At 40.1% G+C, this 23,124-nt stretch overlaps 1 protein-coding gene and 1 long non-coding RNA gene across 5 annotated transcripts in view; one reads left to right on the forward strand and one right to left on the reverse strand.

The window, feature by feature from the left end:
* Window positions 1–5,629, reverse strand: part of LOC126946634 (uncharacterized) — a 30,544-nt gene extending 24,915 nt beyond the window's left edge. Inside the window, exons 1-2 of the long non-coding RNA XR_007722727.1 lie at window positions 5,547–5,629; window positions 518–665 (exon numbers count right to left, since the gene is read on the reverse strand). This is a non-coding gene — a long non-coding RNA (uncharacterized LOC126946634). The remainder of the gene's footprint in view (window positions 1–517; window positions 666–5,546) is intronic.
* Window positions 5,630–5,803: 174 nt separating this feature from the next.
* The window catches only part of PLS3 (plastin 3), an 87,550-nt gene continuing 70,229 nt past the window's right edge, over window positions 5,804–23,124 (forward strand). For 2 of the 4 annotated variants that reach the window (XM_050777177.1, XM_050777180.1), the window contains exon 1: window positions 5,804–5,924. The gene's annotated coding sequence lies outside the window, so the exon portion shown is untranslated. Of the gene's footprint in view, window positions 5,925–6,563; window positions 6,583–23,124 lie in introns of those variants that run through there. The other 2 variants (XM_050777178.1, XM_050777179.1) reach the window with 2 other exon arrangements.

The following is a 23,124-nucleotide window of genomic DNA, read 5'->3' on the forward strand; positions in this document are numbered from 1 at the left end:
TTCCTTCCTCCCTGCCTTCCTTCCTTCTTTCCTTTCCTTCTTTCAACAGGGTCTTACTCTGTTGTCCGGGCTGGAGTTCAGTGGTGATATCATAGCTCACTGCAGCCTCAACCTCCCAGCCTCAAGTGATCCTCCAACTTCAGCCTCCCAAGTAGCTGGAACTACAAGCATGTACCACCACCATGTACGGCGAATTTTTGTATTTTTTTGTAGAGACTGGGTTTTGTGATGTTGCCCAGGCTGGTCTCAAATTCCTGGGCTCAAGTGATCTACCCACCTCAGCTTCTGAAAGTGCTGGGATTACAGGCATGAGCCCCGACCACAAGTCTTTTTAATCACTAAAGTAAGTATAACAAATATATTTTATCTTTTAAAAAGATTACATTAATGAGATCCCAAGCAATCTTCCTTCCCATTGATGTTATCACTGCACCTTTGTGGCAGGCAAATCCTCAGTTTTTCTTTTCCAGATAAGGAAGTAGAAGCCTGGAAAGAAAGCCCAAACTCAGAAACTCACCTAAAGCTGTCCTATTTAAATAAGGTTTAGCTTGGTTGGGTGCGGTGGCTCAGGCCGGTAATCCCAGTAGTTTGGGAGGCCCAGGCATGTGGATCACTTGAGCCCAGGCATTCAAGTCCAGCCTGGACAGCATGGCAAAACTCCATCTCTACAAAAAAAAAAAAAATTGGTCGGGTGTGGTGGCACAAGCCTGTAGTTCCAGCTGCTTGGGAGACTGAGGTGGGAGAATAACCTGAGCCTGGGAAATTGAGGCTTCAGCGAGCCATGATCGTGCCACTGCACTCCAACCTGGGTGACAGAGCGAGACTCTGCCAAAAAAAAAAAAAAAAAAAGCATTGCCATACATAGTGAACTGTAACCTAAATAGATGTGTAAACACACTGTAACCCTTACTTGTAAAAATTACTGAGTTTTGGCCAATCAAAGGCAGCCAACTGTTCAAACTGAGTTCAAATAAAGCAAATGCCAAGCTATAACCAATCCAGCTGTTGCTGTACCCCACTTCCATTTTCTGTATGTCACTTTTTTCTGTCCATAAATTCTCTCTGAACATGTGGCAGCACCAGAGTGTCTCTCCACCTAGTCTGGTTTGGGGTGGCTGCCCCATTATTCATTGCTCAATTAAACTATGTTAAATTTAATTTCTGTGAAGTTCTTCTTTTACCACTTCCTAGGAATAAAAATGGTTTTCATTTCTACTTACCTATATCAAGTCTTACCCATCTTTTTCAAGCCTAGCTCAAGTTCCATTGCACAAAGGATGCCTTCTATAACGGCTTTAGCCCTATTACTCTCATTCTTTTCAGCCTACATACGGTACTTCTTATATATTCTATCTTGAATTGTTTTCTCTTTCAGTTATGTGTACTTTGATCTTGAATTGAATATTGATCTTGAATTTGAATATTAGACTATTAATTCATTGTGGTTTGAGACCATACTTTTTCTATGTTGCTTATAATAGTTATCTGATTGATTAATTAGATATTTAACAGCCAGAAAATCGGGGGGGGACACTTTAATTTTGAGCATTTCCAGTGATGATAATGACCTTTATTAAATCTATATATTATAAAGTCCATACTGATTAAATATGTCCTAATCTTATTAAAGATACTTCAATTGATTTTTTTGTCTTTTTTTTTGTTTTTTCTTATTCTCAGATACTGATAATTATTCTTTTTTTACAAGTGAATATCTGAAATAACCTTGGACATGTCAGAGTAATTTCTTTATGTGAATGTGCGTGTAAGATAGTCGGCCTGCATTAGCAAACATTCAGATTCATACTAACCTTTAGGTTTGAAAAATATTTGACAATTGCCTATTTACTATTAATATTCATGTGCTATATATGTGTACATTTTGAGCTGGAAACATAAAAACAATTCACTAATAAACAGTGGTAATAACTGTTCAAATCTGTATCCTATGGGTCAAAAAAAAATTAAGAATTGTCCAGGTCTTTCAAGATTTCCTCTATGCCAAATATTTTAAATATAAGAGAAACCTTTAAAATCATACTTAATTTTAATAAAAATGTCATCTCACAGCATACTGAATAAAAAGAGGGATTAGGATCAATCCAAGAACCTAAAATATCACAACATGGAATAGAATTATCCATGAATTAAAAAGATGATTTAAAAAAAGGATAATTCCTTGAAAATAATCTGATAAAATAAAATACAATTAATTAAAACAAATTAGTACACAATTGTACATTTAGAGACTGAGAAAACAATTAGGTGTGTTAGAAAAATGATTTAGTATTGAATTGATCAAGATTCTTTAAGTTATTCCTGACATATAAAGTTTGTGCAGCAAAATCATATTTTAATAGACTACAGAAAGGAGGTTTTAAAAAAATTGATAAAAATTATCCTGGGCAGGACGAGGAAAAAGAAGAAAAAAATAAAGTAAAATAAAATAAAAAATGGATAAAAAGTTCAAGCCAGTGGTCGGGCATGGTGGCTCACGTCTATAATCCCAGCACTTTGGGAGGCCGAGGTAGGTGGATCACCTGAGGTCAGGAGTTTGAGAGGAGCCTGGCCAACATGGTGAAACCCCATCTCTATTGACAAAACAAAAATTAGCCAGGTGTGGTGGCAGGTGCCTATAGTACCAGCTACCTGGGAGGCTGAGGCAGGAGAATCGCTTGAACCTGGGAGGCAGAGGTTGCAATGAGCTGAGACTGCGCCATTGTACTCCAGCCTGGGTGACAAGAGTGAAACTCTGTCTCAAGAGAAAAAAAATAAGTTCAAGCCAGCAATGACATGTTAAGAATTAAAAATTAAAAATGGATAAAAGAGGAAACTGACAACTTTAGGAAAATTTCAGGGAAAAATTTAGACTATGTACACATAATACTTTGTGAACTAGACTGGGGAGAGTATTGGTGTTGGGCAGAACAATAGGAAAAACAGCAAGAAAAAGGGGGATGTGCATATCAAAGGAGGAAAGAAAGGTAGTTTGGATAGACAAAAAACCTAAGAGGGATATTGGAGCCTTTCTATGATATCAACGGAGGACAGGAAGAATAAATGGTTTTCAAAATTTTGCGATATTGACTTTAAGTGATTTATTACAAAGGCATTAGGATTGAAAATTGGAAATAGAAGAAAAGGTAAAAACTCTTAGGTTATTGATTCACAAGGTCTGTGAGAGTCCTATATATATTAATAGCTTTTTGTTGCTGTTGTTTAACAAGAATAGACTCATAAAATAACCATTAGTTCAACAAACATTTACTGAACTCCTATGTGTCAAGAACTACGCAAGTCACTGTCAAAATGAATTAAAGCCTATAAGCAGGTGGAGGGAACCCGACAAACATCTGTGCAGGTTTTTTGATATAGATAAGAAAACGATCAACTTTGGGTTACTTGTGAATGATCCTCTGTGAGGTAAATTGATTGTGTGAAAGATTATAAAGAAATGCTGTTTAAGAGCTTTGAGCCTGGGCTCCTTTCTTCCAGCAAAATGCTAAACTTTGAAAAGGTCCTTTAGATTCTGGGCTACACAAAGGTAGCTTAGTTACATCAAACTGGCTGGCTATCTTAATAGTACTCATTAAGATGGAGTTCTACCTGGATTATACAGTAGAGCTTGTTAAACAGGAATCTCAACTAGCATCCAAATAGGTGCTTCTGTGTTTAGGGAGTGTTTTATCTGTTGGAAAGTTACTGACGCAATGAGAACTAATGCCATCAGCTAGGTACTCTGCAGCTTTGAAACTATGGACTATTGCATTTCGATTAAAATGACATTTCTTGACTGAATTCCGACATCCTCAGTGGTAGTGGTGAATGAACACTTTTATCAAAGTATAGATTCTATTAAGCTTTTTAAAAAATTTATTAATTTTTTTTGTAGAGATGAGGTCTTGCTCTGTTGTCCAGGCTGGTCTTGAACTCCTGATCTCATGCAATCCTTCCACCGCACAGCCTCCCAAAGTGCTGGATTACAGGCGTGAGCTACCCCACTCGGCCCTATGTAAGCTTTTTTGAATAAAAAACAGGAACCGTAAATAGCATATACATAGGATTCTTAATATTTTTACTTTAAATTCTAGAATTTGAAAAATAAACTAAAATTGAATACAACGTAATTGAGACAAATATATCTGCACTGGAAAATTTAGCTTACAGAGTCCCTTCATGCTATTGCTCAGTCTGTAATTTTAAGTTTAAGAGCAGGTGGAAGCTCTTCAGCGGTGACTGACAGACACCATAAAAGGTAGAAAACTGAAGGAGCCTATTTCCTGTATCTAAAAATTTTTTGTGAAGAATTCCAGAAGTCACACCAAACCTTGGGCCAATTACTGAATGCTAGAAATCTCATTTGGGAGCTTACTGTAAATGTGTGTGGCAACACACTGACTCCATGTTCAATCCGACGCCAACATGTTGAAATCAGTATTTTTGTCCTGACCCAAACCTGAACCAGTAGAAAATCTCCCATAACAGAAATTCAATGTTTGTGAAAGCATGATTGCCCTCTCATTTCTTTTTCACCTTCCTGTGCCTTTCATAAGTTCTTCCAGTTCGTTAATCATTAATTAATATTTAACAAGGCTTTTTCCTAGTGCCAAGTCCTCTGCTAGTCTAGCCTTTAGGCAATATACGAACTCCCCAAGTTCTTCCCTTTTAAGAAGCCTTGGCACTCACTACAGATTAATTTCTCTAAGGAAATTCATAATGGCAGACGAAATAGGGGTTCCTTTTCAAGAACATTCAATTTTAAAGCGTTTCAGCATTTTTTCCTGGTATATGTAAAATGTGACTTAATTGAACTAATTTTAAATGTTGACAGAACTTTCCAAGCACACATTTCCTGAACAAAATGGTTACAACTGAAACAGGAAAGGGCTTACACTTTTTCCTTCTACAGCTATCCCACAAGTCAGTCTCGTGACCTGCCCCTGCAGAATCCCTCAAACTCTGGCTCTCTGAGTTGATTTTGGATCTACCATGAGCCATAGGTTTGGAATGCAGATAACCTCCACGTGTATTAATGAAAGAGGTCAGCTATGACGTAGAAGCCATCTCCTGGGCAGAGAAGGAGAAGAAATGGCAGTCTGGGGAGCAGTAACATGTCTCCAGGTTTTCTCTGGTGAAAGGAGACTGATGAGAATTGATACCCATTTCTGGTCAAAAGAGTGGAACCAAGGTACTTCCAACCACCTCCTCTCACCCCTCTCCACATGGACAAACATACCAGACAGGTGATGTGGGCTAACAATTTACTTGGCATGAGGCCAAAGGCTTGAGCCCTGCCCTGCCCATATTCTTCTCCTTTGACTTCTTAAGGAAAGGAATGATTGCTGATGTTTCCCTCTGTGCCCTTTGACACCTGGACTGATTGTTGTAGATGTAATTAGGAATGTTCCCCAACATGCCGTTATTCTTCTCACGATTCTGGGAGAAACTGTACCCCTCCCCCATAGACTTATATAGGTGGCATTCAAATTCTCGTTCCCAACTTTTTCATATTTTTATTAATCCCATAAGATTTTGTGAATACGTACTCCAAGCCAGGCACGTTGGACTTCTAACTTCTTCTTAGCCCAAGTAGGAAGGGGAGACTCAGGCGCTGGGGACCATTCTCCTCTCCCTGCTGCAGAGTTGCAGTCCCTATCCCTCCTGGGTGCCCATCCCCGTGCCTATTTTCCTGGATCCCCACCCAGTTGATGTGACAGGCTCGTGGCCCAATCCCCTTCCTGGTTCCCAGGCCGACTGCTAGCACCACCCGAGCCAATGGCGGCGGCCGAGGGGCGGAGGGGGCTGGCAGGAGGGGAGGGAGCGCTGGCTTTAGAACCAGAGCCGCAAAGATTCCGAGGTGCAGAAGTTGTTTGAGTGCGTTGGTCGGAGGCAGTCCGGCCAGACCCAGGACTCTGCGACTTTACGTAAGTGCTTTGTAGGCGCCGGCGGGCACTAGGGGAGCGGGTTTCCGGGGCGTGGGCAGGAGTGGTCCTGGGGAGAGCATCTCGATTAAGCTCAGCAGGAACGTGCCTCGCACTGCGGGGCGGGGGTTGGGGGAGAGGGAGGTCGGAGAAATTTCAGCCGGAGCCCTCGGGTGCCCGGGCGATCGGTCGCAACCAAAATGGGTGTGGGAGTGACGGGGAGTTTCCCTACCAGCACTCGCCGCAAACACGTTTTCTGCTCTTCACTGTATTAAGTGGTGCTTTCTTACTAGTTACTCTTAACTTGTTGCCAGTCTTGGGCTGGAGTGCTAGACGCCAACCCTTGCCCTGATTCCCCTCCGCGGCTGCGGCCCCGAAGTGGAAAAGCAGCGCACAACTTCCCTCTGTAGTCCTTCTCCAGCTACTGCCATCCCCCCCCTCCCCTCCCGCCCGGACTCAGGAAATCCCGGAGCCAGCAGCCTGCTACTCCTCCAGCCCCCACAGGCCAGCCTCGGGTGACCTGGCTGGCTTAAGCTGACCCTGGGGCTCTGGAGAGGGGGGGCCGTGGCTGAAGGAAGGAACGAGGTTTGGGTTGCCTGCCTTCTGCTTGCTTCCCTCGTCCTTAGTGAGGGCGTCGCGATCGCACCTCCTCTCCCTATGAGTAAGCACTTTTTTTTCCTTTCAGTAGGAGAACATCTCTGGGCCAGTAGGGCAGTACCTTTCCGCTCTCCCCTGTCCCCACATCCCCTGTCCTTTTTTCAGCTCCTTTGGCTCTGCGGCCCCAGGCGCGCGGTCGGGGCGGCGGCAGTCCCGGACCTCTCCAACTCTTGGAGAGGGAGAGCCGAACGGGCGACGGGAGGGAGGTAATATGCCCCCTCCCCCGCCTTTCCCCGCACAGCTGCACTTGCCTGTGTTTACTTTTCTCCACCCGCAGTACTTAAGCGCTCTAATGAGAAGCCCGGGGACGCCGACCACCCCCGCCCTGGCTTCTCGCCAGTCCCAAAGTTGCTGCCGCCGTCGCTACTCCAGTGTGCTGGCGGTTCCGACCGCCGGGCTCCGGGACGTAAGATGATCCCAGCCCGGGAGGTGGAGTGGGGGTTAATGGCATCTGACTCTAGCTTTTTGCGATGCTCCTTGCCTTTCACCTGAGCAGCACGATATCCCCATTGGTGCAGAAGGTTTTGCAAAAGGTTGAGCTTGGAACTAAGTGGGTTGGAGAGCCTCACCATTTAGCATCAGACAGACGGGATGCTGGAGGCGCCCGGCCTGTTAAGAGGGATGGGGAGGAGGGAAGGGAGCCTGGCTAACAGTAGGTAGAAAATACAGGGAAAAGTAAAAACTGTTGAAGAGCAAGCACTTACTCCACTTTGCTGGATGTCACAATGGACTGGGGAGCCTAAACTTGATCCTCGAGATGCAGTTTATGGTGAATTCCAGCTAAGTGGCTGGAGCCCCACACATACCAATTGGAATCACGTGCCCCAAGTCTCTGATGTGATGGTCACATGACGTCTTTTTACTTTAAAGCTGGAATGTGATGGTTGAGGCCCATATTCCAAAAACCACCTCTGCGTTTGAAAAAAAAGGTGGGGAGAAGTGTGAACTAGCTTCTAATCAAGGAATTCTACTAGGATTTTGGATGAGGGACCAGAAAGGGAATTTGGTGCTCAGCTTTTATCCAAAACAAAAACAGGAGCTGTTTTTAAAATAAGGGATTGAAATATATGTGAGTTGGGACATATATCTCCTCTGTTCTTCAATCTCATGGTTTTTCTAAATTTAAAAAACATCTTACTAATTATTTTCTAGGGAAGTCATCCTTTTACTCATGCCCCATTTTGTCCCTGAATGCTAGATTTGAAGCTATATCCCACAAGATGGTGTTAAAAAGTAAGGCTCTGTTCATCTTCCTTGGTCTGGCCTATATTTTAATTAGACTGTTCCCTATTTTAGACATCTACTTAAAGGTGGTAGATAACCTCTTGACTAAAATTAACCAGTTATTTGTGGTTTTGAATTAATTAGATTAGAAATCATGCACAAAAACAGTGGACAGTAAATTTGATACATCGAGTTGGTTGGGTTTTTGCCTGTCAGTGGTTTGGTAGAATAATGAGAGGACACTGAAACGACTTTCCCATATTGACCTACACCCGCCCAAGTGACCCAAGTTAAGGTTGCTGCTGGGAAAACGTGGCAATTTGGCTATTCAGATTATATATTACAGAGTATAGAAGAGGAGCCTCTGAGGTCAGGAGTTTAAAAGCTTTGCTTATCTGGAAAGAAAAAAGAAAGAAAGAGAGAGAGAGAGGAAGGGAGGGAGGGAGGGAGGAAGGAAGGAAGGAAGGAAGGAAGGAAGGAAGGAAGGAAGGAAGGAAGGACGGACGGACGGACGGACCTGGTTGATGCGTATTCAGCCTTGGAAACAACCAGCGCAGAAGATATTTAAGAGATTCTGACTTTGTATTCTTTTGCCAAAAACGCTTTGTCTCCTGCAGCAGCCTCTGAATGACTGCAGCACTCCATTTTCTTGCTGTTCATCCGTTTCTGAGCCCGAAAACTAGAACAACCTTAAAGCACATAGTTCTGATCCCAAGGCTAGCTTTGTGGCACAGATTAGCTGGAAATGGATTTAAGGTGCACCTGAGTTACTAGAGTTAACTACACTGGTAGATAGACCCCTCTAGTGGAAGTGAGGTGATAATATAATTTTAGATTGAAATAATAAATGTTTAACCTCAAAAAAAGCTAGTTATTACCACTCAACTAGGTTAAAGTGGTAGGAGGATAAGTTCTTTTTTAAGTATTGTGAAATCATGTCCAAACAGAATCATTGCTAGGCTGTATTCCACAGCTTTTCATTGTCTTGGGATGCCTACTCATTGAACACCACCCCCAATATTGCTGACTTCCTTTTTTGGTGGTATGATCTAATGAGCCCAAATTTTTATTAAAATTAGGGGGCTGGGAGTAAAATTCTTAATTTTTACTGCTAGATCCAGCAGATAGCAACCCCTTACTTTACCTGAGGTGGGGAGCTATTAATAAGTAAATGACGCTTTGCCTTGACTTAATACAGACGATCAACATTGAAGTCCAAAGTCTCTAGTCTGATGTAACCATTTAGATTCAATTGATAAAAATGACTAGGCTTATGGCATTTTGGGTAGAAGGATTAATTGTAACTAGTGAGTAATAATTTGGGTGAAATTAAGCCTCTTCTACAAGTGATTACACGCACATTAGACTTTGACTGTGACTATTTATACTGGCAGAATGTCAGTATCCAGGGCACTACCAGAAACCCACTGAGATTTTTCTCCCAGGCGAACAGAAACCTGTTACTGAAAAGAAAAGGGCAGCTTGGCCATGGTGCTTGAGCACCAAAGTGGTTCTTTTTGGTGACACTGAGAGGGTACAAGAAGAAAGTCCATTTGCCATTATCCCATATTATGTTTTAGGCATTATTTCTACTTGGATTTTCATGAAATGTACTGACAGTGTTCTTAGCACATATGATAAATTCATGACTTTGCTATTGTGTTTGGTCTAGCATAATCTATGTGGAATGTATAAGCCGAACTGTTTCTTTTTTGCTGTTTGGTACAGATTCCGAAAGTAGCTGGTATAAAATAAAATTTGAAAATGAATATCTCTTGATACATGACAACATGGGGTATCTGTTTTTAGAATTATGTTGTCTTTGGTCATATGACAATTTTTCTTTTGGTGAAGAGTGATCCAGAAGGCAAAATTTTTGATCTGTGAAAATAATACAACTCATTTAGAAGAAGTCAGCTGGATCATGTTTTGAGTCTGTATTATTCTAGACAGTGATATACCACACAATGTATATTCAGTGTGTTGGAGGTTTCAAAGCTTTTTTGATACATTACAATGTTGGAAGCTCTTTTATATACCAGTGGTCATGACTAGCTGATTTTAGTTATGAGAGTGCTTTGGTTAAAGTTATGGAAACAGTCTAATCGTGAAATGTCAGTCTTAGGAGAAGATCTGATCATACTTGGGCCAATTTATTTTAGTTATGGAGGTGAGACAATTTCAAAAGATTCATGATAAATGTAATAATACCAAATTTTCCCTTAGTCTTGACACTTGAAAGATAAATATTAGTAAGTATAAACTGTTTTAGGGATGAAGAAGCATTGTTAGTATATGAAAATGAAAATACTAATTTCATTGAACTTGCCCTCAGAGGAACTAGATTCTAGATAGGGCTCTGCCATTGACTCATAATTTGACCTTCAGAAAGTCATTTAGAATTATTATATTGATAACTAATTGAGTACATACATGTGCCAGACACCATGCATGCTTTTGTTTATAAAAAGAGAGGATTGCTCAAGCTTTTTGGTTTGCTGGGTTTTATTTTTTCAAATATTCATAATCTGGCTTATTTCAGTTATCAGTTGACTTTTCAAACTTTGACGCAATTGCATTGATCCAAGCTAAATACTTTGTTGGCAAATTGATGACTATTCAGGAAACTGATCATCAGTGGGTTATTCCATGACTAATGTTAGTTCTTTAAAATAAAGAGGTGCCATTTATATAATTCCTTGACAGCGATTTTTGGTGCATTAAGCCTACTGATTTTATAATATGAGAAACCTTACATTTTCTTAAAAGTTTAGAAATGTATTTGATAATAAGGGTGGTGGTGTTGTTTATTGGAAAAGCATTGAGCATAGAATTTAGGGTCTTTTAGTCCTTTGCAGTCTGGACAGATAGATTATCTTAAGTAAATCATTGAAATTTTCTGTGGTCATATCTGGGTTTCACTTTATTTTTAAGCCATGTGATTTCAATCTACGTATTTCACAGGCATGGTGAAAGGATAAGTGAGAAACGTGAAGCTTTGGCTTTTAAGTAGACAGGTGCTATATAAATTCAAAGTACTGCAGCAGTATATCATAGAAACACTAAAGCTTTAACAAGAGTTTATAGAAATGGCAGGGTTCTCATCGCATAAGTCTTGCCACATTTTTCTTTGTCTGTAAAAGTTCTCCAGCCATCCAATTTTTACAAGCAAAGGAAAAATAAAGCCAGACATATTATAATGAAAAATAAGAGAATAGGTTGATAACAACAGAATAAAAACGTACATGTGATACTTTCTTCTTCTTCTTCTTCTTCTTCTTCTTCTTCTTCTTCTTCTTCTTCTTCTTCTTCTTCTTCTTCTTCTTCTTTTTTTGAGATGGAGTCTCGCTCTGTTGCCCAGGCTGGAATGCAATGGCGTGATCTCGGCTTACTGCAGCCTCTGCCTCCCGGGTTCAAGTGATTCTCGTGCCTCAGTCTCCTGAGTACCTGGGATTACAGGCGCGTACCACCACGCCCGGCTAACTTTCGTATTTTTAGTAGAAACAAGCTTTCACCATGTTGGTCAGGCTGGTCTAGAAATCCTGACCTTGTGATCTGTCCGCCTTGGCCTCCCAAAGTGCTGGGATTACAGGCATGAGCTACCGCGCTCAGCCCATGTGATACTTTCTTCTATTTCTTACCTCAAATATTGTGCAAAATGGCCCGTTAAAGCCATTAATTGGGTGGTGTTTTTCCCCTTTTTAACTAACTACTGAGTAGAATTTTGGTCTTCAATGGTAATTGTTACAGAGTCCATTGGCTTACCATACCTCATTTTTAGTTTTGTGATTGCCCAAAATGGGAGGTTTCATGTAAAAAACCTCATAAAAAATCAAATTTTTCCTCCTCATAATTGCAGTCAAAAGGAGGACAACATGCAGGTATGGGAAACTGCATAGTGGAAGAGAGAATCTATACATTTAAGTAGCATGCCATGAATAACACAGAAAATGGCCTGGCACGGTGGCTCACAGCTGTCATCCCAACAGTTTGGGAGGCCGAGGTGGGTGGATCACTTCAGGCCAGGAGACCAGCCTAGCCAAAGTGGTGAAACCCCGTCTACTAAAATACAAAAAATTAGCCAAGCACGGTGGAATGGGCTTGTAGTCCCAGCTACCCGAGAGGCTGAGGTGGGAGGATTGCTTGAGCCTGGGAGGCAGAGGTTGCAGTGAGCGGAAATCGCGCCATTGCACTCCAAGCCTGGGCGACCGAGTGAGACCCCGTCTCAAAAGAAAAAAAAAAAAAAAGAAACCAGAAAATGCGGGAAGTGAAGTTGAAAAATTAACACCCTCAAAGCTATTAACTTGGATTTTCTTTTCTTTTCTTCTTGTTTTTGTTTTTTGAGTCAGATTTTCACTCTGTCGCCCATTCATACTCTGTCCAGTTCATTGAAAATGCAAGTCTGATTCCCTTAAGCTGTGATATTCATACACACACGAGTATATATACACTTATGTGTGCATATGTATATTATATAAAGTTTTATGTGATATATAAATATAATATAAAGTTTTTACTTTCTGTAAAATAAAATTTGTTAGGGTCATATAATAGTTTTGAATATTCATATTATTGTGTTCCGCATTATAAGCCCTAATTACATGGTGTTGCACTCAGATTGATATTCTGCTGTTGACACTGAAAATAATGCTTTCATTCATAGATGAATGTAATTTTCAAGCTTTTTTCCTGTATTTCTTAACTTGCTTGAATGTTCCCATTTTTGCCATTTCTTATTGTTCATTTTAACATTTTGGGGCTTGTGTTTCACATCAGGAAGAATTACCATTATAGGGTGCAAAGAATTTGCTCAGAGGTGAAAATGATACGAAATTGTCCCTAGGGCACATCCTATTGCTATAATATTCAATACGTATGAATTAATCTACTGGGAAAGTGTCTTACGTAGTGTGTACTTTAAAGATGTTTTCAATTACTTTGCTTTGGATTAGAAAAATTCAAGGTAAGTATAATTTAAAATGCTCATATTTTTATGTTTATTTTATGTGTAGAAAGAGACATCTTTAAAAATTGGAATAACACTATCCCATTCTTTTCATTTATTACATTATAAACATGTTTCCAAGTGATCAAATATTTTAAAAAATGTTTAAAATCAAAAAAAATGTTTAAAATCACTGCACTATATTTTATATAATGACTATTTCATAATTTATTTCACTAATTCCAAGTTGTTGGACATTTGTTTCCATATCTTATAAATAATGCTTCAGTAAGCATTCTTGATCGAACATGATTTTGCACTCTGTCATTATTTCTTAGAAGAGAAGTCACCAAGATTGTTTTAAAGATGAATTCCTTTGATAGTCTCTGAAATTTAAATATTGGCTTAAACAAAAAGATAGCCTTGATTTCAGTGGCATTTTAAAAAAGAAGGCTGGGTGTGGTGGCTCAGTTCTGTAATCCCAACACTTTGGGAGGCCAAGGCAGGCAGATCACTTGAGGTCAGGAGTTTGAGACCAGCCTGGCCAATATGGCAAAACTCCGTTTGTACTAAAAATACAAAAGAATTAGCTGAGCATGGTGGCGCATGCCTGTAATCCCAGCTACTCGGGAGGCTGAGGCAGGAGAATCACTTGAACCCAGGAGGTGGAGGTTGCAGTGAGCCAAGATTGCACTACTGCACTCCAGCCTGGACAACAGAGCAAGACTCTGTTTCAAAAAAGAAAGAAAAGAAAAGGCCATTCTTTATATAGTGTATTGTATCATATGTGACTCTAAACTGGAACTTGTTTAGGTAAAGTATATGTCTTGGAAGTATTTTTGTTTTCTCTGATCTAGTTAGCAGGTGCAAAGCAGGATGAGGTAGAATCCTGTGCCGTGTACAATCATAGGAAGTTCTGTTTTTTGAAACGGAACTGTTAATGGGGGAAGGGAGACACGTTTGTTTTTAAGAAGCCTTTATGTTTCATATTATTATAAAACTCAGTTCAAGTATACAAAGCTTATTTGTGCCCATGAGCATTCAGTATCCTAAAGAAACATTTAATCCTGTTGTTGGCTAAATGACTATTTGCTGATATGCCCTTTTATCTCAGGCTATTAGTTTCTTAAGGTACTTTGATATTACTCAATAAACTACAGTTAAACTAAGAGTTTTACATTTCATTCAGGTTGCTTAAATAATATAACTAAACATAGGTCCAATAGTAGTAAAAATTCTGATGTCGACACTTAATTTGTGCCTGTTTTCAGTATATGGAGATTCCTTACATTACAAGCACTTGAATTCACAAATATTTTGTGTATTTAAATGGCTCATTGTCCATTACATATCCCTCCTGAAACTTAACCCTTGCCATTTCACAGACCCTTCCCTGGTGTTTTTCTCTTTCCTCCAGTTCACTAGCCTCACTCACCAAGGACTTTGTTGGTCTGGTAATTCCATTATGACCCAGAAGTGACTTGGAATGTTCCTCTGACCTAACAACACTTTCTCACTACCTTTCTTTTCTTTTCAGGGGGATCATGTACATGCTATGTTGCATAGTCAGAATGGATTTTAGCATAAAGTATGGGTTCCAATAGCTCTCGCATTTTATTATTTATTTATTTATTTATTTTGAGACAGAGCCTCACTCTGTCGCCCTGGGTGGAGTGCAGTAGCACTATCACGGCTCACTGCAACCTCCATCCCCCAGGTTCAAGCGATTCTTTTGCCTCAGCCTCATGAGTAGCTGGGATTACAGGCTCCTGCAACCACGCCCGGCTAATTTTTGTATTTTTAGTAGAGATGAGGTTTCACCATCTTGGCCAGGCTGGTCTTGAACTCCTGACCTCGTGATCCACCTGCCTCGGCCTCCCAAAGTGCTGAGATTATAGGCATGAGCCACCACACCCGGGACAGCTCTCCCATTTTATATCTCTGTGGCATTGAGGAGATTTCTTAACTCTTTTGAACCTCAATTTCCCCATGTAGAAAATGAAGATAATCCACTCACTTTTCACTTTGTTCTTATAATTATATGAGAACACTTATAAAGCAACTAGCATATATTAGGTGCTCAATAAGTATTTTCAATTACAGGTTGATTAATGTTGCCTTAGATGATTTTTGTCAGGTATCTATATCTACCTCTTTTTCTCTAATTTGAGCACCTTCCCTTTTTTTTTTTTTTTTTTTTTTTTTGACAGAGTCTTGCTTTGTCGCCCAGGTTGGAGTGCAACTGTGCGATCTCAGCTCACTGCAACCTTCACTTACCGGGGTTCAAGCGATCCTTGTGCCTCAGCCTCCCGAGTAGCTGGAATTACAGGCATGTACTAGCATGCCTGGTTAACCTATTTTTGTAGTTTGTTTTTTAGTAGAGATGGGATTTCCCCATGTTGCCCAGTCTGGCAAGATTTTAGAAATTAATGGGGGGTTTTGTGTTTTCTTTAATGGTGTTAGAAAAACACTCCTTTTGGCCGGGCGCGGTGGCTCAAGCCTGTAATCCCAGCACTTTGGGAGGCCGAGATGGGCGGATCACGAGGTCAGGAGATCGAGACCATCCTGGCTAACACGGTGAAACCCCGTCTCTACTAAAAAATGCAAAAAACTAGCCGGGCGAGGTGGCGGGCGCCTGTAGTCCCAGCTACTCGGGAGGCTGAGGCAGGAGAATGGTGTAAACCCGGGAGGCGGAGCTTGCAGTGAGCTGAGATCCGGCCACTGCACTCCAGCCGGGCGACAGAGCCAGACTCCGTCCCCCTCCCCCAAAAAAAGAAAAACACTCCTTTTTATTGTTTTTCATTGTGAATGTGAAGGATTCTAACCATGTTTCAGGTTGAAGAAGCTTCTTCACTTAGCTCAGAAACCTGTTTATCATTTAATTTATTCTTTCTTTTTTGAAAGGGAGTCTCACTCTGTTGTCCAGTCTGGAGTGCAGTGGCGTGATCTCAGCTCATTGCAACCTCCGACTCCCAGGTTCACACGATTCTCCTGCCTCAGCCTCCCGAGTAGCTGGGACTACAGGTGCCCACCACCACGCCCTGCTAATTTTTTGTATTTTTAGTAGAGACAGGGTTTCACCATGTTAGCCAGGATTGTCTCAATCTCCTGACCTCGTGATCACCCACCTTGGTCTCCCAAAGTGTTGGGATTACAGGCGTGAGCCACCGCACCCAGCCATTTAATGTATTCTTTTGTGAGGATATGTGGCGAACTAGCCAAGGCCGGGCACAGTGGCTCAGTCCTGTAATCCCAACACTTTGGGAGGCCAAGACGGGCAAATCACGTCAGCTCAGGAGTTCGAAACCAGCCTGGCCAACATAGCAAAACCCTGTCTCTACTAAATATACAAAAATTAGCCAGGTGTGGTGGCCCATGCCTATGTTCCCAGCTACTTGGGAGGCTGAGGCACAAGAATCCCTCCAGCCTGGGAGGTAGAAGCTGCAGTGAGCCAAGATCGTGCCACTTCACTGCAGCCTGGTGACAGAGCAAGACTCTGGGAAAAAAAAAAAAAGAAGAAAAAGAAAAAGGAAAAGAAAAGGAAGGAAGGAAGGAAGGAAGGAATAGAGGAAAAGAACTCACCTTCAAAGGAAAATTGGAAACATGGCTCAGTAAATTACAGACACCATTATAAACTCAAGGCCACTAATGAATATAGCTTAAATCAGAATGAAAGGTAATAGGTAGTGTTGATACCTGACTTGTAGAGGAGGAAGAAAAAAGTAGGGGCAAAGAGAAAATATATTATTGAAAACGTAAAATGCTGAGGATGGCAGAGGGTTATAAAGTAAACCAATATGTTTTCATGATGACACATAGCCTTTAAAAATGGGTGAATCTAAAACATATTTATGATGCCCATTATTTTATCTAGCGGAAATTTTCAAAAGCAAAACCAGGAAATGATGAAGGCTATTGACACATCGAGAAAATATTTTGAGCAGTTTGTGGGTCTCCATTGTAAAGCTACAGTTGAATCATTTTTACAAGTGGGTATGAATAATTACAATTTTATATTTTGTCCTGTGGTAATTAAAAAGCAAATAGAGCCAAATTATCATTAAGTGTAACTAACAGAAAAGTAATATTGATAGATTTAGATGTTTAAAAATATAAGCCAACCCATGCATTCAGTATTTTATCCTCAAACAAGGTGTTCCAGCTTTAGTTGACACTCAGATAAAAAGCAAACTAGAGACTGGGCATGGTGGCTCACACCTGTAATTTCAGCACTTTGGGAGGCTGAGGCAGGAGGATTGCTTGAGCCCAGGAGTTCAGAACCAACCTGGGTAAGATATCAAGACCTTGTCTCTATTTTAAAAAGAATAAAAATAGAAAATAAATTTTAAAAAGCAAACTAGAATATATCTAGTAGGTGCTAGCAGAAGGGGAAAAATTCTCTAACCAGAGATTTGTGTAAAGATGAAGGGAAGGTTAATAAGTATCTTGAAACTGTAAGTGTTGTATAAAAGAAGGCTTATAGACCATTGGTAAATAGATGTAAAACTCAAGGAAACTTTTAAACGTGCCTAAAGTTCTTAAGTATATATTAAGATGGTACAAACTACAGATGAAGTAATAGTTAACCAAAAATACTAACATGCACAATTCCTTAATTAGTCTATTTGTGGAATGGTTTCATCATTCATTCAACTACCATAAGTTTAATGCAGACTGTTAGGTGCTAGGGCTACAAAGATGGATAAGATACTCCTACAGTCTAGTAGAACAGAAAGACACAAAAGTAATCTTGGTTCTCATGAAACCTAAAAATATTCATAAATGTAGAAAATAAATTTAGGCCGTGCGCAGTGGCTCATGCCAGTAATCCCAGCACTTTGCGGGGGCTGAGCAAGGCAGGTGGATCACCTGCGGTCAGGAGTTCAAGACCAGCCTGGCCAACATGGTGAAACCCCATCTCTACTAAAAATACAAAAATTAGCTGGGTGCAGTGGCAAGCGCAAGTAATCCCAGCTGTTTGGGAGGCTGAGCTGAGAGAATTGCTTGAACCCAGGAGGCAGAGGTTGCAGTGAGCCGAGATTGCGCCATTGCACTCCAGCCTGGGCGACAAGAGTGAGACTCTGTCTCAAAAAAAAAAGAAAGAAAAAAAAAGAAAAAGAAAATGAATTTAAATACAGCCTTTTTTCTCAGCATAAAATAATTTCTAAATATAAGCCTTGTGTGAACAAAGACATTCACTTATAACCCAATATAATCAAATCTAAACTAAGAAAAATCTCATTTAAACATTGTTATTTCTTTGCAATAATTATTGCATACCAAAAAAGAGCCCACTATGAGTTAATGTTACTTAAATAGAACATTGCTCAGCCTACAAATGAAGGTCAGCAGACACCAGTGTCTTGGAACAAAATAGCCCTTTGGCAAGAAAATGAGCCACACCCCATTTAGTTTTTACAAAAATAAAATTCTTTCCAGCTTTACTAAATTGTAGATGTTGCGCACAGCAAGTACTTCTGCAGTAGTTGGTTCTGCAGCTGTGGAAATATTCATGTATGCAGAAGTCCCCAAAAACATCTATTCACCATTACTTGCACATGCAGCTCTTATACTTTCTGTAGTACAGTATTCTGTTAAGTTTTATTTGACTCGTGGATAATAGCAAGCAACTACAGGTATAGCCGACACCTTAATTTCCTGCCTTGAACTTCTGGCGACAGACTTTTTTTGTTTTGTTTTTTGAGATGGAGTCTCGCTCTGTTGCCCAAACTGGAGTGCAGTGACATGATTTCGGCTCACTGCAACCTCGGCGTCCCAGGTTCAAGCAATTCTCCCACCTCAGCCTCTTAAGTAGCTGGGATCACAGGTGCATACCACCATGCTTAGCTAATTTTTGTATTTTTTAGTAGAGGTGGGTTTTCGCCGTGTTGACCAGGTTGGTCTCGAACTCCTGGCCTCAAGCAATCCGCCCACCTTGACCTCACAAAGTGTTGGTATTAGAGGCATGAGCCACCTTGCCTGGCCCATTGTCACAAAATTTAAATTGAGCAGGAATACGTAGGATTTCAAATCTGAGAGCTGTTTCATTTGGTGGAAGAGGATCAAAGCAATGTGCTATGACTGCTGTATATGGTTTTCTTCAAGAGCAGCAATAAATTTCTGCCATGTACCATGGGAAGGAGCTGTACTTTTAGGGAGAAAGGAAATAAGCCCTGAGAAAAAACCCCATTCTCCTAGTTCCTTTCACAGTTCACCTGGCACACAACGGGTCTTGATATTTATATTTGAAAGAGTGAAACATGCATGGCCATTAATGCTCCTTGCTGATAACGATTGAATTGGGAAAACCTAATCAGGAAATCAGTGATTTATGAATTACATTGCATAAAATACATAATGATGTGAGCCTATAAGAAGACTAAACAAATGGCTTTCTTAGGTTTTTTTTTCTTTAGGTTTTAGCTATTTTCAGTGAATGATTATGAGTGAATATTATCGATAGAGTTTTCATTGTGAGAACTGCTAAACTGTAGAGTCAAAGAGGAAATTGGGACCTATTAATATTTTGACTTTTATGCCTGCTTTATTGAGATATAATGTCATACCATCTATTTTTATAGATTTTAGTATATTCACAGATACATGCAACCATCACTAATTTTCAAACATTTTCATCACCTCAGAAAGAAACCCCATACACTTTAGCTAACACCTTCCACAGCACTCTACTCCTGCAGCCCTAAGCAACCACTAAACTATTTCCTGTCTCCATTGAGTTCCCTGTTCTGGATATTACATATAAATGGAGTCATATAATAGGTGGTATTTTGTGACTAGTTTCTTTCACTTAGCATAAGATTTTCAAGGTTCACGCACCTTGTAGCAAGTATCAGTACTCTATTCCTTTTTATGGCTGGATAATATTTCATTGTATACCATATTTTGTTTATCCATTTGTCCATCGATGGGCATTTGGGGTTGTTTCTATATTATGGCTATCATAAATAATGGGACATGCAAACATTAAGTGTCTACCCATGAGTCAGCTAATGAGTTAGAGGTGGTGCTGACAAGATAACATTTCATTTATTACTACTGTGCTCTTAATATAAATCCTTGCTTTGATTGAGCAGTACTGATTTTTCCATCTAAGTTTAGCTATTTTTTTCTTGTTTCCTGATGCTTATTGGCTTATCATCGACTTGTTCTCAATAACATTTTCCTTAGGAGTATTTATACTGGAATAATAGAAAGCCTGTAAATGCTGTATAATCATCTTTTCTAAAACTTACTGTATAATAGACATTTAGCAAAAAACAATAGACATTTTTGCTTAATCACATTTTTTGAACACTAAGGAGCAAAGGCAAACAGTATTAAGGAGTGCAGAAGTACATGATAAATGCTTTGAAATGCAATGGTTTCAATCAACCCAAAAGCATTATTGAGCACAGCTAATATATTTACTTTTAAATTTACTATTCAAGTATGAAATATATCCACATAGAACACAATTCAAAACTCATAAAGGGCCATAATGATAAGTAAATTAGCCTCTAACACTTGATATTTTTTAGAAGACATTAGTGTTTTACGTTTAGGGATTTTGACAGTAAGTTTGAGGGAGTCTTTATCTTTTGACCTTTTGGGGTGAATATGAGAATGAAGGAATGTAAAAAGATGATTAGAAGAATCACCAGGCCAGAAATGATGGCTCATGCCTATAATCCCAGCACTTTGGGAGGCCGAGGCAGGAGAATCGCTTGAGCTCAGGAGTTTGACACTAGCCTGGGCAACACAGCTAGACCTCATCTCTACTAAAAATAAAACAAAATTAGCCAGGCATGGTGGCATGCGCCTATAGTCACAGCTACTCGGAAGGCTGAGGTGGGAGGGTTGCTTGATCCGGTGATCGTGCCACTGTACTTCAGCGTGGGTGAGAGAGACCCTGTCTCAGAAAAATGAATAAAATAATTGCCTGCAATTTCAGATTATTCTTTTAAGCACCCTTGACCCCAGATTCACCAGGTCAAAACAGCTAATGCCTCATAGAACTTTACTCCGTCATTATTTTCTGGATTCAACTCACAGAGAAATTTTTGGATCCAGTCTCCTTACTCTTATGGGCAGGCAGAACCTTGCAGATCCTTTAGGAAAGGCTAGGCTTCGCTGAGAAAGGTGGGCTGGAGTTCAGTCAAAAAAAAAGGTGCAACTTTCTGGAGTCCCATTTAGAACTTCTTACATATTTAGTAGGCCTTTGCTAATTATTAACAATGTGCCTGGCACACTAACATAAATAAAACAGTGTGCCATCGTTTGAAGAGCTGAGTCTAATCCACCTACTGATTTTTGCAAAGGAGGCAACTGAAGTTGGATTTTGGCTTGCCTTACCTTAGAGTGGTCCAGGACAATGGTGGAGGATCAGGTCGCCATCACTGGAGACCCAGATTGTAGTAATGGAACTGATCCATCATTCTTCTCACTATATATTTAAACTACACGTCCAGGGTCAACTTTGTTTAGTAGCAGTGCCTCTTCCCTGAATCAGTTTGTATCTACACTTAATTTCTTTCAGAGATTAACAAAATGACAAATGCTATCTCAATAAAGTTACCATGAACTCTCTGAAACTCATATCACCTATAACTAAAGCAACTTGCTTTGAGTCTGACAAGCTCTTCCTTAGCTAGTGGAAATGCATTAGCAATAGCTTTACAGTGGTAAGCTAATTTTCTAGGTCATCTTCAACCCAAAGTAGTCATATGCTGACAAAATTCCAGTCCTAAACACTGATTGTAAAGAGTTTCCTATATTGTATGTAATATATACAAAAGTTTTTGAAAATTCTAATTCCAGTATATTGAATATACACTGTAGGGTTTATCACTCCTGATTATTTTTTTAATTGAGACGGAATCTCGCTCTGTTGCCCAGGCTGGAGAGTAGTTCCATGATCTTGGCTCACTGCAACCTCTGCCTCCCGGGCTCAAGCAGTTCTCATGCCTCAGCCCCCCGAGTAGCTGGGATTACAGGTGTGTGCCACCACGTCTGGATAATTTTTGTATTTTTTGTACAGATGGGGTTTTGACATGTTGGCCAGGCTGGTCTCGAACTCCTGACCTAAAGTTATCCTCCCGCCTCGGCCTCTAAAAGTGTTGGGATTACAGGAGTAAACCACCATGCCCGGCCCACTCCTGATTTCTTCTAAACTGGATTTTATCATTCTCAGAGTCAGTCTTTCCTCTCTGTATTACTCCTTGCCTAGAAAAAAATGTCTGTTTCATTAATCTATTCATTCACTTATTCAGGTACTTACACTTATTCAGGTACTTACCGAGCAGCTTTTATATGTCAGATAATATTCTAGGCACTGGGGATTATAGCTGTCAATGAAACAGAAAAAAAATCACCATCCGTATGAAGCTTACATCCTACTAGGGGAGAGACAGAAAATAAACAATGATTTTATATATTAGATGCTAATGTGTTATGGAGAAAAAGTAAGACTAATGGAATAGGAAGTGGGAAGAAGGGTATTGCCATTTCAAAATATGTGGTCACAGAAGGCGTTACTGAGAGGGAGATATTTCAGGTAAGATATGAAGGAAATCAAGGAGTATCCGTGTGACTATTTGGGAGAAGTGTCACTTGAACAAGTAAAAAGTATTTCTAATAAAAGATACCTAAATCATCACACATTGATGTGTTTCAGCCCTGAAATTTTCCTTTATGACAGCTCCTTTTTATTTTGGTATTGAACAGAAAAAAATAACTTTCACTCAGATCAAACACTCTAGTGGAGTCATGCACTGACTATATATGCTAAGAATATTGTGTCAGAAGTTATGTCAAAAAAGTTTTGAAAAGATAAGGCCGGGCGCGGTGGTTCACACCTGTAATCCCAGCACTTTGGGAGGCTGAGGCGGGCGGATCATGAGATCAGGAAATCGAGACCATCCTGGCTAACATGGTGAAACCCCGTCTCTACTAAAAATACAAAAAATTAGCCGGGCTTGGTGGCAGGCACCTGTAGTCCCAGCTACTCGGGAGGCTGAGGCAGGAGAATGGCATGAATCTGGGATGCAGAGCTTGCAGACAGCAGAGATCGTGCCACTGCAGCAAAAAAAAAAAAAAAAAAAAAAAAAAAAAAAAAAAGATAAAGCGGGAATAATGTTTAAAGCAGGATATAGAATTAATACAAGTAAATGTTCTTTATTTTCCCTATTAATTTAATTATACTATATTCTGTGTTTAATTCTGAATTAGATTTTTTAATTAAACTTTTTATTTTGAGATAATTGTAGATTCACACCTACTTGTAAGAAATGGCACATAGAGATCCAGTGTGCCTTTACCCAGTTTGTTCCAGTGGTAAACTCTTAAAAAACCGTAGTACAATAGCAAAACCACAGTGTC

The sequence above is a fragment of the Macaca thibetana genome, chromosome X (genome assembly GCF_024542745.1).
Source record: "Macaca thibetana thibetana isolate TM-01 chromosome X, ASM2454274v1, whole genome shotgun sequence".
Lineage (NCBI taxonomy): Eukaryota > Metazoa > Chordata > Mammalia > Primates > Cercopithecidae > Macaca > Macaca thibetana.